At 44.7% G+C, this 15854-nt stretch overlaps 8 non-coding genes and 4 pseudogenes across 8 annotated transcripts; all 12 read left to right on the top strand.

The window, feature by feature from the left end:
- The first annotated feature begins 224 nt into the window (after nucleotides 1-224).
- Nucleotides 225-388, top strand: LOC134946500 (U1 spliceosomal RNA). The gene has a single exon (XR_010182197.1). It is a non-coding gene; the product is annotated as a U1 spliceosomal RNA (small nuclear RNA).
- A 152-nt stretch (nucleotides 389-540) lies between these two features.
- LOC134946638 (U1 spliceosomal RNA) lies at nucleotides 541-682 on the top strand (annotated as a pseudogene).
- Nucleotides 683-1377: 695 nt separating this feature from the next.
- LOC134946519 (U1 spliceosomal RNA) lies at nucleotides 1378-1541 on the top strand. Its single transcript, XR_010182214.1, has one exon. It is a non-coding gene; the product is annotated as a U1 spliceosomal RNA (small nuclear RNA).
- Nucleotides 1542-1693: 152 nt separating this feature from the next.
- LOC134946581 (U1 spliceosomal RNA) lies at nucleotides 1694-1856 on the top strand. The gene has a single exon (XR_010182264.1). It is a non-coding gene; the product is annotated as a U1 spliceosomal RNA (small nuclear RNA).
- Nucleotides 1857-2527: 671 nt separating this feature from the next.
- LOC134946545 (U1 spliceosomal RNA) lies at nucleotides 2528-2691 on the top strand. The gene has a single exon (XR_010182235.1). It is a non-coding gene; the product is annotated as a U1 spliceosomal RNA (small nuclear RNA).
- Nucleotides 2692-2843: 152 nt separating this feature from the next.
- Nucleotides 2844-3006, top strand: LOC134946580 (U1 spliceosomal RNA). The gene has a single exon (XR_010182263.1). It is a non-coding gene; the product is annotated as a U1 spliceosomal RNA (small nuclear RNA).
- A 674-nt stretch (nucleotides 3007-3680) lies between these two features.
- Nucleotides 3681-3844, top strand: LOC134946537 (U1 spliceosomal RNA). Its single transcript, XR_010182228.1, has one exon. It is a non-coding gene; the product is annotated as a U1 spliceosomal RNA (small nuclear RNA).
- A 152-nt stretch (nucleotides 3845-3996) lies between these two features.
- Nucleotides 3997-4138, top strand: LOC134946591 (U1 spliceosomal RNA; annotated as a pseudogene).
- Nucleotides 4139-4833: 695 nt separating this feature from the next.
- LOC134946518 (U1 spliceosomal RNA) lies at nucleotides 4834-4997 on the top strand. Its single transcript, XR_010182213.1, has one exon. It is a non-coding gene; the product is annotated as a U1 spliceosomal RNA (small nuclear RNA).
- Nucleotides 4998-5149: 152 nt separating this feature from the next.
- On the top strand, nucleotides 5150-5291 carry LOC134946645 (U1 spliceosomal RNA; annotated as a pseudogene).
- A 685-nt stretch (nucleotides 5292-5976) lies between these two features.
- Nucleotides 5977-6114, top strand: LOC134946658 (U1 spliceosomal RNA; annotated as a pseudogene).
- A 152-nt stretch (nucleotides 6115-6266) lies between these two features.
- Nucleotides 6267-6429, top strand: LOC134946608 (U1 spliceosomal RNA). Its single transcript, XR_010182284.1, has one exon. It is a non-coding gene; the product is annotated as a U1 spliceosomal RNA (small nuclear RNA).
- The last annotated feature ends 9425 nt before the right edge of the window (nucleotides 6430-15854 follow it).

The raw sequence follows: 15854 nt of genomic DNA, 5'->3' as shown, positions 1-15854 counted from the left end.
ACCAAAACACAAAACCCGAAAAATTTCAGGCGCTCATCTCTAATGGTTTGTAATATGTTTCAATGTCTAAACCTTTAGATCAGTATTGATAAGGATATATGTGAATAGTGATTTTATAATTTTTAATCAAATAAAAAACTATTTTATTGTGGACAGCGCTTTCAACTTTTTTCCTTGACAGAGATGTGCCTGAGCAGTGGCCCTCCCCAGCCCTATCCCAAATCATACTTATTTTGCATAGGAGATACCATGGTCATGAAGATTGTTCTTCCAGGGTGAGGTTCATTCATTGCATTCTGGGTATGCTGACCCCTGTGATTTCCCCAAATGTGGAAAACTCGACTGCATTATTTGTGGTAGTGGGGGACTGTGTTTGTGCTTTCCTCTGGTCAGCTCTGGTAAAAGTCAGATTTCTTTGTCTCAGATCTTCCTCTAGCCTTGTTCTTCTTTCGAAAGTTCCCTTGTGCTGCCTCAGTTGGATCTCCTTCTCTTCACAGGGGGGAACCCGAGCAGCGACCCTCCCCAGCTCTAGCCCAACTCCTACTTACCTGCCAGGTGAGATACTATGATCATGAAGGTGCTTCTCCCAGGGCAAGGCTCACCCATTGCACTCTGGGTGTGCTGCTCCTGCGATTTCCCCAAATGTGGGAAACTTGACGGCATAATTTGTGTTTCCCCTGGTCGGCTCTCGTATAATTCATATCTCTTTGTATTAGGTCTCTCTCCAGCCTAGTTTGCTGTCTGTTTCCACTTCTTTTTTCTTGAGCCCCTCCTTTTTATACCCTTGTGCACTATCCTGACTTCTCCTCCTGTCTGCTTACTTTGTGCCTTCCAATGCACAATGCAAACTACAGGTAGTGCTGCAGGGCCCACACCCTTTTACTTGCCTTACAGAGCAGCTCTGGAGCTGTTACAGTGCCAAGCTGCTGCAAGAAATCAGCTTGAATGCTTCAGGGGCTGGGGCATGGACAACATGAGCCCCACACCGAAGGAGGGTGGGGGTGTTTAATGCGAACTAAGGGTCATCCAAGCGCCGCAAAAGGCCGCCATGCCCTGCATACCCCTTTTCTCTTTTCATATGCAGACGAGGGTTGAAGCCAACTTTGACCCGCTGCTTGGATGACATCACCATATGCAAATCCATCTGCAGCAGGCCTTCCCCCAGGAATGCTTGCACTAGTTGTTGCATTTGGTTTGTTGTTAGGGGGTGCTTCAGTATTAGGCAGCCTTCTGCCCTCCCATGTTCATCTGAAAATATGTGTTCTCCCTGCAGTTGTTGTCCCCAGATGAGAGTTCCCTTGTGCTGCCTCAGTTGAATCTCCTTTACTTGACAGAGATGTGCCTGAGCAGCGGCCCTCCCCAGCCCTATCCCAAATCATACTTATTTTGCATAGGATATACCATGGTCATGAAGATTGTTCTCCCAGGGTGAGGTTCATTCATTGCATTCTGGGTATGCTGTCCTCTGTGATTTCCCCAAATGTGGGAAACTCAACTGCATTATTTGTGGTAGTGGGGGACTGTGTTTGTGCTTTCCTCTGGTCAGCTCTGGTAAAAGTCAGATTTCTTTGTCTCAGATCTTCCTCTAGCCTTGTTCTTCTTTCGAGAGTTCCCTTGTGCTGCCTCAGTTGGATCTCCTTCACTTGACAGGGGGGTGCCCGAGCAGCGACCCTCCCAAGCTCTAGCCCAACTCCTACTTACCTGCCAGGTGAGATACTATGATCATGAAGGTGCTTCTCCCAGGGCAAGGCTCACCCATTGCACTCTGGGTGTGCTGCTCCTACGATTTCCCCAAATGTGGGACACTTGACTGCATAATTTGTGTTTCCTCTGGTCGGCTCTCGTATAATTCAGATCTCTTTGTCTCAGGTCTCTCTCCAGCCTAGTTTGCTGTCTGTTTCCACTTCTCTTTTCTTGAGCCGCTCCCTTCTATGCCCTTGTGCACTATCCTGACTTCTCCCGTCTGCTTACTTTGTGCCTTCCAACGCACAATGCGAACTACAGGTAGTGCTGCAGGGCCCACACCCTGTTACTTGCCTTACAGAGCAGCTCTGGAGCTGTTACAGTGCCCAGCTGCTGCAAGAAATCAGCTTGAATGCTTCAGGGGCTGGGGCATAGCCAACATGAGCCCCACACCGAAGGAGGGTGGAGGTGTTTAATGCAAACTAGGGTTCAGCCAAGCGCCGCAAAAGGCCGCCATGCCCTGCACGCCCCTTTTCTCTTTTCATATGCAGACGAGGGTTGAAGCCAACTTTGACCCACTGCTTGGATGACATCACCATATGCAAATCCATCTGCGGTAGGCCTTCCCCCAGGAATGCTTGCACTAGTTGTTGCATTTGGTTTGTTGTTTGGGGGTGCTTCAGTATTAGGCAGCCTTCTGCCCTCCCATGTTCATCTGAAAATATGTGTTCTCCCTGCAGTTGTTGTCCCCAGATGAGAGTTTCCTTGTGCTGCCTCAGTTGAATCTCCTTTACTTGACAGAGATGTGCCTGAGCAGCGGCCCTCCCCTGCCCTATCCCAAATCATACTTATTTTGCATAAGAGATACCATGGTCATGAAGAATGTTCTCCCAGGGTGAGGTTCATTCATTGCATTATGGGTATGCTGACCCCTGTGATTTCCCCAAATGTGGGAAACTCAACTGCATTATTTGTGGTAGTGGGGGACTGTGTTTGTGCTTTCCTCTGGTCAGCTCTGGTAAAAGTCAGATTTCTTTGTCTCAGATCTTCCTCTAGCCTTGTTCTTCTTTCGAGAGTTCCCTTGTGCTGCCTCAGTTGGATCTCCTTCACTTGACAGGGGGGTACCCGAGCAGCGACCCTCCCCAGCTCTAGCCCAACTCCTACTTACCTGCCAGGTGAGATACTATGATCATGAAGGTGCTTCTCCCAGGGCAAGGCTCACCCATTGCACTCTGGGTGTGCTGCTCCTACGATTTCCCCAAATGTGGGACACTTGACTGCATAATTTGTGTTTCCTCTGGTCGGCTCTCGTATAATTCAGATCTCTTTGTCTCAGGTCTCTCTCCAGCCTAGTTTGCTGTCTGTTTCCACTTCTTTTTTCTTGAGCCCCTCCCTTCTATACCCTTGTGCACTATCCAGACTTCTCCTTCCGTCTGCTTACTTTGTGCCTTCCAATGCACAATGCAAACTACAGGTAGTGCTGCAGGGCCCACATCATTTTACTTGCCTTACAGAGCAGCTCTGGAGCTGTTACAGTGCCCAGCTGCTGCAAGAAATTAGCTTGAATGCTTCAGGGGCTGGGGCATAGCCAACATGAGTCCCACATCGAAGGAGGGTGTAGGTGTTTAATGTGAACTAGGGGTCATCCAAGCGCCGCAAAAGGCCGCCATGCCCTGCACGCCCCTTTTCTCTTTTCATATGCAGATGAGGGTTGAAGCCAACTTTGACCCACTGCTTGGATGACATCACCATATGCAAATCCATCTGCTGCAGGCCTTCCCCCAGGAATGCTTGCACTAGTTGTTGCATTTGGTTTGTTGTTTATGGGTGCTTCAGTATTAGGCAGCCTTCTGCCCTCCCATGTTCATCTGAAAATATGTGTTCTCCCTGCAGTTGTTGTCCCCAGATGAGAGTTCCCTTGTGCTGCCTCAGTTGAATCTCCTTTACTTGACAGAGATGTGCCTGAGCAGCGGCCCTCCCCAGCCCTATCCCAAATCATACTTATTTTGCATAGGAGATACCATGGTCATGAAGAATGTTCTCCCAGGGTGAGGTTCATTCATTGCATTATGGGTATGCTGACCCCTGTGATTTCCCCAAATGTGGGAAACTCGACTGCATTATTTGTGGTAGTGGGGGACTGTGTTTGTGTTTTCCTCTGGTCAGCTCTGGTAAAAGTCAGATTTCTTTGTCTCAGATCTTCCTCTAGCCTTGTTCTTCTTTCGAGAGTTCCCTTGTGTTGCCTCAGTTGGATCTCCTTCACTTGACAGGGGGGTGCCCGAGCAGCGACCCTCCCCAGCTCTAGCCCAACTCCTACTTACCTGCCAGGTGAGATACTATGATCATGAAGGTGCTTCTCCCAGGGCAAGGCTCACCCATTGCACTCTGGGTGTGCTGCCCCTGCGATTTCCCCAAATGTGGGAAACTTGACTGCATAATTTGTGTTTCCCCTGGTCGGCTCTCGTATAATTAAGATCTCTTTGTCTCAGGTCTCTCTCCAGCCTAGTTTGCTGTCTGTTTCCACTTCTTTTTTCTTGAGCCCCTCCCTTCTATACCCTTGTGCACTATCCTGACTTCTCCTCCCGTCTGCTTACTTTGTGCCTTCCAATGCACAATGCAAACTACAGGTAGTGCTGCAGGGCCCACATCATTTTACTTGCCTTACAGAGCAGCTCTGGAGCTGTTACAGTGCCCAGCTGCTGCAAGAAATCAGCCTGAATGCTTCAGGGGCTGGGGCATGGCCAACATGAGCCCCACACCGAAGGAGGGTGGGGGTGTTTAATGCGAACTAAGGGTCATCCAAGCGCCGCAAAAGGCCGCCATGCCCTGCATACCCCTTTTCTCTTTTCATATGCAGATGAGGGTTCCAGCCAACTTTGGCCCACTGCTTGGATGACATCACTGTATGCAAATCCGTCTTCTGCAGAACTTCCCCCAGGAATGTTTGTACTAGTTGTTGCATTTGGTTTGTTGTTTGGGGGTGCTTCAGTATTAGGCAGCCTTCTGCCCTCCCATGTTCATCTGAAAATATGTGTTCTCCCTGCAGTTGTTGTCCCCAGATGAGAGTTCCCTTGTGCTGCCTCAGTTGAATCTCCTTTACTTGACAGAGATGTGCCTGAGCAGCGGCCCTCCCCAGCTCTATCCCAAATCATACTTATTTTGCATAGGAGATACCATGGTCATGAAGATTGTTCTCCCAGGGTGAGGTTCATTCATTGCATTCTGGGTATGCTGACCCTTGTGATTTCCCCAAATGTGGGAAACTCGACTGCATTATTTGTGGTAGTGGGGGACTGTGTTTGTGTTTTCCTCTGGTCAGCTCTGGTAAAAGTCAGATTTCTTTGTCTCAGATCTTCCTCTAGCCTTGTTCTTCTTTCGAGAGTTCCCTTGTGCTGCCTCAGTTAGATCTCCTTCACTTGACAGGGGGGTGCCCGAGCAGCGACCCTCCCCAGCTCTAGCCCAACTCCTACTTACCTGCCAGGTGAGATACTTTGATCATGAAGGTGCTTCTCCCAGGGCAAGGCTCACCCATTGCACACTGGGTGTGCTGCCCCTGCGATTTCCCCAAATGTGGGAAACTTGACTGCATAATTTGTGTTTCCCCTGGTCGGCTCTCGTATAATTCAAATCGCTTTGTCTCAGGTCTCTCTCCAGCCTAGTTTGCTGTCTGTTTCCACTTCTCTTTTCTTGAGCCGCTCCCTTCTATGCCCTTGTGCACTATCCTGACTTCTCCCGTCTGCTTACTTTGTGCCTTCCAACGCACAATGCAAACTATAGGTAGTACTGCAGGGCCCACACCCTTTTACTTGCTTTACAGAGCAGCTCTGGAGCTGTTACAGTGCCCAGCTGCTGCAAGAAATCAGCTTGAATGCTTCAGGGGCATAGCCACATGAGCCCCACACCGAAGGAGGGTGGAGGTGTTTAATGCGAACTAGGGGTCATCCAAGCGCCGCAAAAGGCCGCCATGCCCTGCACACCCCTTTTTTCTTTTCATATGCAGACGAGGGTTGAAGCCAACTTTGACCCACTGCTTGGATGACATCACCATATGCAAATCCATCTGCTGCAGGCCTTCCCCCAGGAATGCTTGCACTAGTTGTTGCATTTGGTTTGTTGTTTGGGGGTGCTTCAGTATTAGGCAGCCTTCTGCCCTCCCATGTTCATCTGAAAATATGTGTTCTCCCTGCAGTTGTTGTCCCCAGATGAGAGTTCCCTTGTGCTGCCTCAGTTGAATCTCCTTTACTTGACAGAGATGTGCCTGAGCAGCGGCCCTCCCCAGCCCTATCCCAAATCATACTTATTTTGCATAGGAGATACCATGGTCATGAAGATTGTTCTCCAAGGGTGAGGTTCATTCATTGCATTCTGGGTATGCTGAAACTCGACTGCATTATTTGTGGTAGCGGGGGACTGTGTTTGTGCTTTCCTCTGGTCAGCTCTGGTAAAAGTCAGATTTCTTTGTCTCAGATCTTCCTCTAGCCTTGTTCTTCTTTCGAGAGTTCCCTTGTGCTGCCTCAGTTGGATCTCCTTCACTTGACAGGGGGGTGCCCGAGCAGCGACCCTCCACAGCTCTAGCCCAACTCCTACTTACCTGCCAGGTGAGATACTATGATCATGAAGTTGCTTCTCCCAGGGCAAGGCTCACCCATTGCACTCTGGGTGTGCTGCCCCTGCGATTTTCCCAAATGTGGGAAACTTGACTGCATAATTTGTGTTTCCTCTGGTCGGCTCTCATATAATTCAGATCTCTTTGTCTCAGGTCTCTCTCCAGCCTAGTTTGCTGTCTGTTTCCACTTCTTTTTTCTTGAGCCCCTCCCTTCTATACCTTTGTGCACTATCCTGACTTCTCCTCCCGTCTGCTTACTATGTGCCTTCCAATGCACAATGCAAACTACAGGTAGTGCTGCAGGGCCCACACCCTTTTACTTGCCTTACAGAGCAGCTCTGGAGCTGTTACAGTGCCCAGCTGCTGCAAGAAATTAGCTTGAATGCTTCAGGGGCTTGGGCATAGCCAACATGAGCCCCACATCGAAGGAGGGTGTAGGTGTTTAATGTGAACTAGGGGTCATCCAAGCGCCGCAAAAGGCCGCCATGCCCTGCACGCCCCTTTTCTCTTTTCATATGCAGATGAGGGTTGAAGCCAACTTTGACCCACTGCTTGGATGACATCACCATATGCAAATCCATCTGCTGCAGGCCTTCCCCCAGGAATGCTTGCACTAGTTGTTGCATTTGGTTTGTTGTTTGGGGGTGCTTCAGTATTAGGCAGCCTTCTGCCCTCCCACATTCGTCTGAAAATGTGTTCTCCCTGCAGTTGTTGACCCCAGATGAGAGTTCCCTTGTGCTTCCTCAGTTGAATCTCCTTTACTTGACAGAGATGTGCCTGAGCAGCGGCCCTCCCCAGCTCTATCCCAAATCATACTTATTTTGCATAGGAGATACCATGGTCATGAAGATAGTTCTCACAGGGTGAGGTTCATCCATTACATTTTAAAGTAGGAAGGTACAAATTACATATTCAAATTACATATATGTGCTTGATTCAAATGTTTTCCCCCCTTCCTTTCTCAATTGTGCCCATCAGCAGCTATTCTAATGTTGCTGCCAATGGGTGTGACACAGACATTTCTTCTGTGGGGTACACTGGACTCCACAAGGATTCACATGGGGTGTAGAGTAGGATCTTGATCTGAGGCACCAACAGGCTCAAAGCTTTTGACTGTTCCCAAGATGCTCAGCGCCCCCTCCTCTATAACCTCGCTTCCATGAACAGGGAGCTCAGTTTGTAGTTGGTGCCTTCAGTAGCAGGCCACTTAACAGGGGGCTGCCTCAGGCACATTAATTTAGTGGATGTAGAAGAACCCACATCTTACCAAAAGAAAAGAAATTCCTTTGTTTGGAGCACTCTTTTAAGTAATCAGTATGAATTAATGAAAGATTTATTTTATTAAAACTTAGCTTTTATTATTCCTTACTTGACTAAAAGATAAAAGGGGTATGCTATAATTAATGAATCCCCTTATAAACAGTGGTAAAAATCTATAAATAAGAGCAATTACAATCGTTTATTATATAATGATGTAATTGTTCAAAAGTTAGACAATACAATGATAGTGATCTATCAAACTAATCAGATAAACAGCAGTAGTGATATTTTTTACTCTCGTATACTCAGAAAATTCATTAACATTTGGGTATTTAATATCACAAATAGATTCAGACCAATTATATGCGTCTGGATTTGATCAAGCGGTGTAAATAATGCTAGAAAACTTCTTTGGATCAGCTTCTCCCCACAATTCAATCAAGCTTGTACACGAAGGACTAATACTTTCTCATAGAGATAAAACAGAAATGCTATCCATAGCTGTGTTGATGAATAAAGAGTACAAGGTTGCAATTTGACTTCTTTAAACAAGAACCTGACACATATTGTATCACAATTGTATGGAACAGGTGTTGGTGCATAAATCGCCACCTAGTATTGGGGCCAGATTCCAGTCACAGTGTAGCAAAGTCATGTGAGTCAATCAGCACATAATCACATTGAAAAAAAAAGGGGTTATACATTACAAATCCTGTACTCTTTAATGATTGTCCGTAATCTGGAAACACATTGCTGCATATAGGCAAACATTATATTGTGATATAACAAAAAGGAGGGGAGAAGGGAAAGGAAAAACAAAGTGTAGACACTCTAGTCAACTGATCCCATCTGCTGTCCGACCTCATCCAAGAGCGGAGGAAAGATGAGAGTGGGACCGTCGACTGTGCCGTAGAAATAAGAAAGACAGGCACACTGGCTGAAGACCCCGTCGTGGTGTTAGATAGGCCCTGATGCTAACGAGCCTTGCAGGGTCTAAATGCGCCACTTGGGCCAGAGCCAGAGGCCGAAATGAAAAGAAAAGTAATACAAAATGAAAATGGCATTTATGCTCTCAACTGAAGTTATGAGAGATGAAATCAAATAAATCTTTTGTTCTTTGGAGCAAGGTTTAAATTTAAACTGCAATTGCCCACATCTAAATTGCTCCTAAATTGATGAGACTGATTTCAATATATAACCTTATGAGCATAGGCTGATTAATATCTCAAATATTAGTGTGTCGACCTTTGCTGTACCTTGCTGAATTGATGAGACTGATTTCAATATATAACCTTATGAGCACAGGCTGATTAATATCTCAAATATTAGTGCGTCCACCTTTGTTGCACCTTGCTAAATTGATGAGACTGATTTCATTATATAACCTTATGAGCACAGGCTGATTAATATCTCAAATATTAGTGTGTCCACCTTTGTTGCACCTTGCTCATTGCCATATCTTTCAAAGAGGTATGTACCTATTAAGAAGAATAGAAAAACCTATATTTGAAAATACCTAACAAGTGAGGGCTGAAGAAAAAGGATAGTAGGCACTCCAGTTCACTGATCCCATCTGCTGTCTGACCTCATCAAGAGAGCGGAGGACAGATGAGAGTAGGATCGTGGGCTGTGCCGTGAGAAAGGAGAAAAACCGGATGGCAACTTGAGAAGCGTTAGGCGGACCCTGATGCTAAGTAGCCTTGCAGGGTCCGGATGCGCCACCGGAGACCAAATGTCCGTCCGTGAAGAAAAAGAGGGGGAAGAGAGAGGATGTGTGGAGTACCGGATTGTTGTATCTGAAGCGCAACTCGCTGTAAGTCACTGCTCCGGCAGCGGTCCGTTGATCCAAGCCGCTCGATCGTTTGGAGCTGCTGCTGCTGATCACGTCTCCCCCGCTGCTAGCAGCGGTCAGTTGATCCAAACCGCTTGGTTGCTTGAAACTGCTGCTGCTGATCACGGCTCCCCCTGCAGTGAGGAGACCGTGCATTGGGCCGTAATTAGGACGTACGTTTCACCACCTTGGCTTGCTCACCTGGCAGCCTATAGTGGTGTTCAAATGGTATCCTTAAGAAGAGATCATTAGCCAATAGCTTTCTTAGGATCTTAAGGGTCCAATTATAACGTGAATGAATCCAGCTGTTCTATCCCTTAAATAGTGCATATCCTACACTGCTATAAAAGCACATAGAATAGCAGATCATCACCTCAAAAATAGATGTAGGATTTCTATTATATACAAGGATAGTTCGTACAGAACAACATTAGTAGATCATGATGATATCATAGTGATTATAGTAACACTTCATGGATTATGTATATTATTAGATCATATACATCAAAAGGTTGTAAAGTGAGTGAGCAGAGTTAATTGATCAGGTAAATAGTATAAGCTTAATTGTCCAACAGCAAAAGGCGGAAATCCGGACTGAATCACCAATGAAAAAACAAATTTATTTAACCAGAATAAATAATAAAGATAAACAATTATTTAAATGAGATTAAAAATAATAAAATTAATGTTTTAAATATCAATTAATTAGTAATTAATTAATGAATCAACACTCTAATAAATAAAATACATTTGTAGAAATTATATGAATTTTAGAGATGAGGGAAGTGATAAGAATATTGAAATAATGATTTCTTACTAGTGGTAATAATAATAAAAAAAGCAGTATTGTGAGTGTATAACAATGTTAAACATTATTGTTAATAATAAGAGCAAATGAAATAACGCTTTATTAAAAAAGAAAAGGTACCTATAACATGCAAAATTGCAAAAACCTAAAAAGGGGTCCCTACCTAATATTATGACTGTTAAATACAGACAAGTGCATAAGATTGAGTGTATAGTGAAAAATGGAGACAGATTAAGTGTGAGTATGAAAGAAAAGGGGGGCGTATATGTGAAAAATATTAAAGAATGGGAGAATTATAGTGTATCATGGGTGCCTGATATCAGTTTGGGATGTGTAAGAAAGGTGTAAAGTGGTATGACTACGTAGTGAGAGGTTTGTGTCATGTGTGTAAATCTACTAATTGCTGACCAAGCAGCATGATTGAAGCCAAGCAAGTGTAGCCAAGTGAATAAGAATATATATATAGGTAAAGTGATTAAAGTGCCTCACAGCAAACAAGTGCATACGTGAAGGAAAATCAAATCTAAACAAGTGAATGTACTGGAAATAATTGTGTTAAAAATGTGCTGGAATCTATGAGAAAAAATAAAATTATAATAAAATCAAAACAAAGAGAAAGAAACCAGATGGAAAAAGAAAAGGAAAAAGGGGTGGGTGAATGAGATTATGATGCAATGATGATTATACGCACTTGTACTGAGTTAGTTATAGTATTATAAGTATAGTATATGGATAGTGGCTGGAGATACCTTTGTAAGTCTAGGAGGAGTGTCTCCACTCCACATAGATATGATCATAAGAACACAGTGTAGTTTATGTGTTCATTAAGACCTGATGGGGCTAGGCTTCCCAGTAGATAAGTCCACTGGCTCTCCTTTTTGAGTAATTCCTGCATTGCATCACCCCCTCTAATTCCAAGTTTCACTTTTTCCAAACCGAAGGCTTGCATTCGATGAGTGTTGTCATTACGATGGAGATAAAAATGTCTGGCCACCGTTGTTATTTGTCGGAAATTCTGCATGTCTCTATTCACATTCCGAATCGTTCCTGCATCTTCCAATATCCGCTGTTTAAACATCCGTGTGGTTATTCCCACATATCTTTTGCCACATAGGCACTGTAAACAGTACACCACATTTGTTGTTTTACAGTTAAAATAATCAAAAATCCTATGTTGATTACCAAATTTATCTGTAATCTCTTGTATTGGCCTCATGTACTCACAAGCCCTACAGGTCCCACATGGGTATGTGCCTCTTACTGAGGGAGAGATGGAAGGGTGTCGTTGGTAATGACTTTGTACCCAGTGATCCTTTAAATTCGGTGACCTTCTCCAGCTCATCGAGACCTTATCTCCCAGACTGATTGCTAAATCTGGGTCAGATAACAGGACGTGCCAGTGTTTTTGAATGCCTTCTTTGAGTTGTCTCCACTCCTGGCAAAAATCTCCCACAAATCTCAGTTCCTCTTGATCCTTCACTTTCTTTTCTTGGAAAATAAGTGAGTTCCTATCTGTTTTCAGTAAGGAGTTGCGTGCCCTTTTAATGGACCTATTGCTATAGCCCCGTTCTTTAAGACGGACTGTCACCTCCTCACTCTTATGTCGGTAAATTGCCTCATCCGAACAATTCCTTTTTAATCTTAGGAACTCCCCTTTAGGTATATTTACTATAGTGGGAGGGAAATGTGAGCTGGAGTTATGGAGAATGCTGTTTGTAGCAGTCTCCTTTCGATGTAATTCTGTAGCCAACATATTGCTCCCATCTCTATAAATTTTTAGATCAAGAAAAGAGATTTCCTGGCTGCTGTGATTCATTGTTAATCTCAGATTAAGGTTGTTATTGTTCAGATCTGTAAGGAACTCAAAGAGTTCACATTCAGAACCATCCCAGATGATGAAAACATCATCTATATAGCGCAGCCAGGTGATAATATGCTGTGTATGTTGGTCATTCCTGTCGGAAAAGACATATTCTCTTTCCCACCACCCCAGGAAGAGGTTGGCATATGTGGGCGCACAGGCCGCCCCCATAGCTGTCCCTCTTACCTGGAGGTAGTAGCGGTCATCGAAAACAAAGTAATTTTTATGTAGTACAAATTTCAATAATTTCAACAAAAAGAATTGGAAATCGCCCATCCCTTCCATGTGTAGGAAGTATTCAACTGCTTTCATCCCAAGATCGTGGGATATGCAAGTATAAAGAGACTCGACGTCCATACTGACCAGAATATGTTTGGCCTCTAGTTGGACATCATTGAGTCTTCGCAAAACGTCTGGCGTGTCTGGCTAGCTGTGTCACATGCGTTCTGAGGTGAGTATCCAGAAAAATACTTGCCTTCTCCGAGAGTCCACCTATTCCGGACACTATGGGGCGTCCTGGCGGTTCCTGTAAGTTCTTATGGACCTTAGGGAGTAGATAGAATGTGGGAATTTTTGGATTGGTCGCTTGCAGGAAGTCACGTTCTTCCTTAATAATAGTGCCATTTGTGAAAGCACGATCTATCATGTTTTTATACATCTGCATGTAATTTTGAGTAGGATTGAGTATAAGTTTTTGATAACAAGTTGTATCATTAAGTTGTCTTAATGCTTCCCTCATGTACATGACTTTGGGCCACAAAACTGTGTTGCCCCCTTTATCAGAGAGCTTGATTATGATATCATCCCAATCCTTTATTTCAGCTAGGGCTGATCTTTCTTTTTGATTCAGGTTTCCTATTTGTCTGTTATACCCAGATTTCTTATAGATGTTATCAAATTCTCTGGATACCAGATTTAGGAAAACCGTGGTTTCTGGGCTAATAGTCTCAGGAGGAATGAATGTTGATCTCTTTTTGCATATTTTCCTAGAGGTAATGGAGATGTCCATAGATTGTGACTCATTCCTGGACAATTCCTCAAGGGACTCCAGAGCTTCCCTTTCTTGGGAAGACCATGATGAAGCAATATTCCCGCCTTCTTGGCTTGTTCCCGGACTCAGAGATCGTGAGAGGGACAAATTGTCATCTGATTTCATAGAGAAAAACTTCTTTAATAGAAGTTTCCTTCCAAAAAGGCGTAGATTTTTCTCACACACAAACCTATTAAAATGTTTGGAGGGTGAGAAAGATAGACCCTTCCTGAGAATATTGATTTGATCTTCTGTGAGGGTCCGTTCAGTGAGGTTGATGACATTAAGTAGGTCGCTTTCACTTATTTTTTCTTGTATGTTCGAGTTGGATATCTCCCGGATGGAGGAGATTCCCATCTCTGTCTGTTTTTGGTTCTTCTTGCGGCCACGTCTCGTCTTCCTCTTGTTGCTTGTCCCCGATGGGTCCTGCCGTCCTCTAAAAAAGAGAGTCTCTGGTCTAAATCCCCTTTATAGCTAGAGGTACTTATAGGTATGTGATCTCCTGTATCTTCACTACCTGAGGAGTCAATTTCAGATGAAATATATGAGTCCTCTCTAGGCTTTCTAGGTTGTTGTTCTGAAATCTTGTGCCATCTGAACACTTTGTTGTTAGCAAAATCTCTAGTGTCTCTTGCAAACTTAATCCTCTTTCTCTCTATGATAGTATCTTCATACTGTTCCAGTTCCTTTTTCTGATCCTCAAAGCATTTCTGGAAGTTTTTATTTTGTTCCCAGGTTTCTAGCTTCTTACCCAAGATGTTAATCTCTTTTTGGCATTCTTCAAGGGCCAGATGATCATGCTTAATGAGGATCCCAATCAATTCTGATGAGCATTTAAGTAAAGCTCTTTCCCAATCCTGTTTTAAGTTTTCTGTTGCTAACTCAAAAGCCGGGAAGGTTTTTGGGCGTAAGCCCCTGGGCACAATCTTGTGTTTGATATAATTTTCCAAACTGGTCAAGTCCCAGTTGGTTCTAATTTGTTTTTGTAATAATCTTTTTAATTTCTGAAAATCCCCTTCCCAGTTTGGTTCTGGTTCAGAAATATTAATAGAACTGGAGAAGATACTATCCAGATCATCTATTTTACGTTTGGATGTTAATTCAGAGAGAAGTTTGAACTGAGACATATTATATGGTGAAATAGTCAGGAAAAGAAAAACAAACAGCAAAATATAGTTTGTCATGAAATGACCGATTGGGTCTAGGGAAATGGTTGTGTCTGTGCTAGGATAGAGAACTGAGCAAAGAACTCAAAAACATAGTCTGGTGCAGGATAAGCCTTGCGTTGGCTGCCTCAGGCAGCCTATTCTTAGCTATTAATTTTGGCAAGAAAAGAAGAACTTTTTTTATAAGAATCTACAAGGGCTGCAGCAGGCTAGGTCTAATAGACCTCTTTACTGCAGCTCCATCACTCCCAGTGGCGCAGTATACTCCCGTGCCCCGGTTGCTGGGTCACTGCAGCGGAGGCTCCGGTTTCTTCCTAAGGTCAGTCACACACACACCGCCCTCCGGGATCACGAGGCCGCTGATGGGGGCGGGCCGTGTGCGCACTGGCATGGACACCGATTACTGGGCAGCCGCTCCACTAGCCACCAGGGACAGTTAAGGAGCACAGCTCTGGGGTTTTTTCTCCTATATTAACCCCATTTTGTACTACCCGCAGTGCATTGTGATAGGTAATGGGGCCTGATTCAGGTTGGATCGCAATCCAACTGCAAAAACTGCTAAGAGCATACGCATCCGCCTGCATTTTCTGCAGCACCCCGCAGATAATGCGATCGCCTCTGCCTGTGAATCGGTGAAGGGGGGGGGGGGAGGGGGGTCAACAACACTCCATTTCCAAGTCGGAGATGGAGCGGTGCGGGGGCACGGTTTCAAAATGGGGTCGGCAACGGAGAAACAGGAGGCGTGGTCAGAGCAGCTGCATGACATCACATGGGCTGGACTCTGCCAGTGGAGCCCCAGCGTCATGAGGTAGATTTTGTAGAGGCCGGGGAGGACTTCTGTTCCTGGGAACTAGCTGTGTTGTGCAGCTTTATTCCTCTGCCCCTACCTCTGGCAAGAAAGGACGCACCTCACACTTTCTTGTTTCTTTGTGACCGAAAGGACTGCATTTGATAATGCGGAGCTTTCTTATGCTGTGAGGGAACATAAGGTAAAAAATTTGATTTTCCAACTGTAGCTGTGCGTGTTAATGCTTTGTCCATCCTAGGGGAGGATTTCCATCATAACCTATCCGTTGATGGAAAAGGATACGCCATAGGAATCCTTTTGGAAATCTGCAGTCTTTTATCTGGAGATTCCCAAGCTTTTTCACATAACTCGTTCAGCTCGTGTGACCCCTGTTAAAGTAGATTATTTATCTTATATAATACCCTTTATGAGGTCTAAGAACACTGTACGCTAACTACGTATGAAGTACCGTAAGGGTACGCACGTTGCGTAACAATCGCTTAGCCGTGGTCGAGACGCTCAAGCGTTACGTTCGCTCACGGCCAAGAGATCACTGGCAGGCACGCTATTGGCTGCCGACTACCGTAATGATTCGCTATAGCGATGCGACCGCTCGAGACCACGAGGAGATCACCAGCGGCGCATACGCTCACAATGTAAAACCTTTATATCTAAACCATAAACAGTGTATTATGCAGTAAACCCTTTGTGTAGTGATATGGTGTAAATGCAACACAGTATAACCTTACTAGCTTAAAAGCAGTTTGAGCGTCACCGACGCTCTGAGAATACTTAACTCTATAAGAAATACACAGATACCTG

This window comes from Pseudophryne corroboree, chromosome 7 (assembly GCF_028390025.1).
Source record: "Pseudophryne corroboree isolate aPseCor3 chromosome 7, aPseCor3.hap2, whole genome shotgun sequence".
Lineage (NCBI taxonomy): Eukaryota > Metazoa > Chordata > Amphibia > Anura > Myobatrachidae > Pseudophryne > Pseudophryne corroboree.
This window is presented reverse-complemented; position numbering and strand designations above follow the sequence as displayed.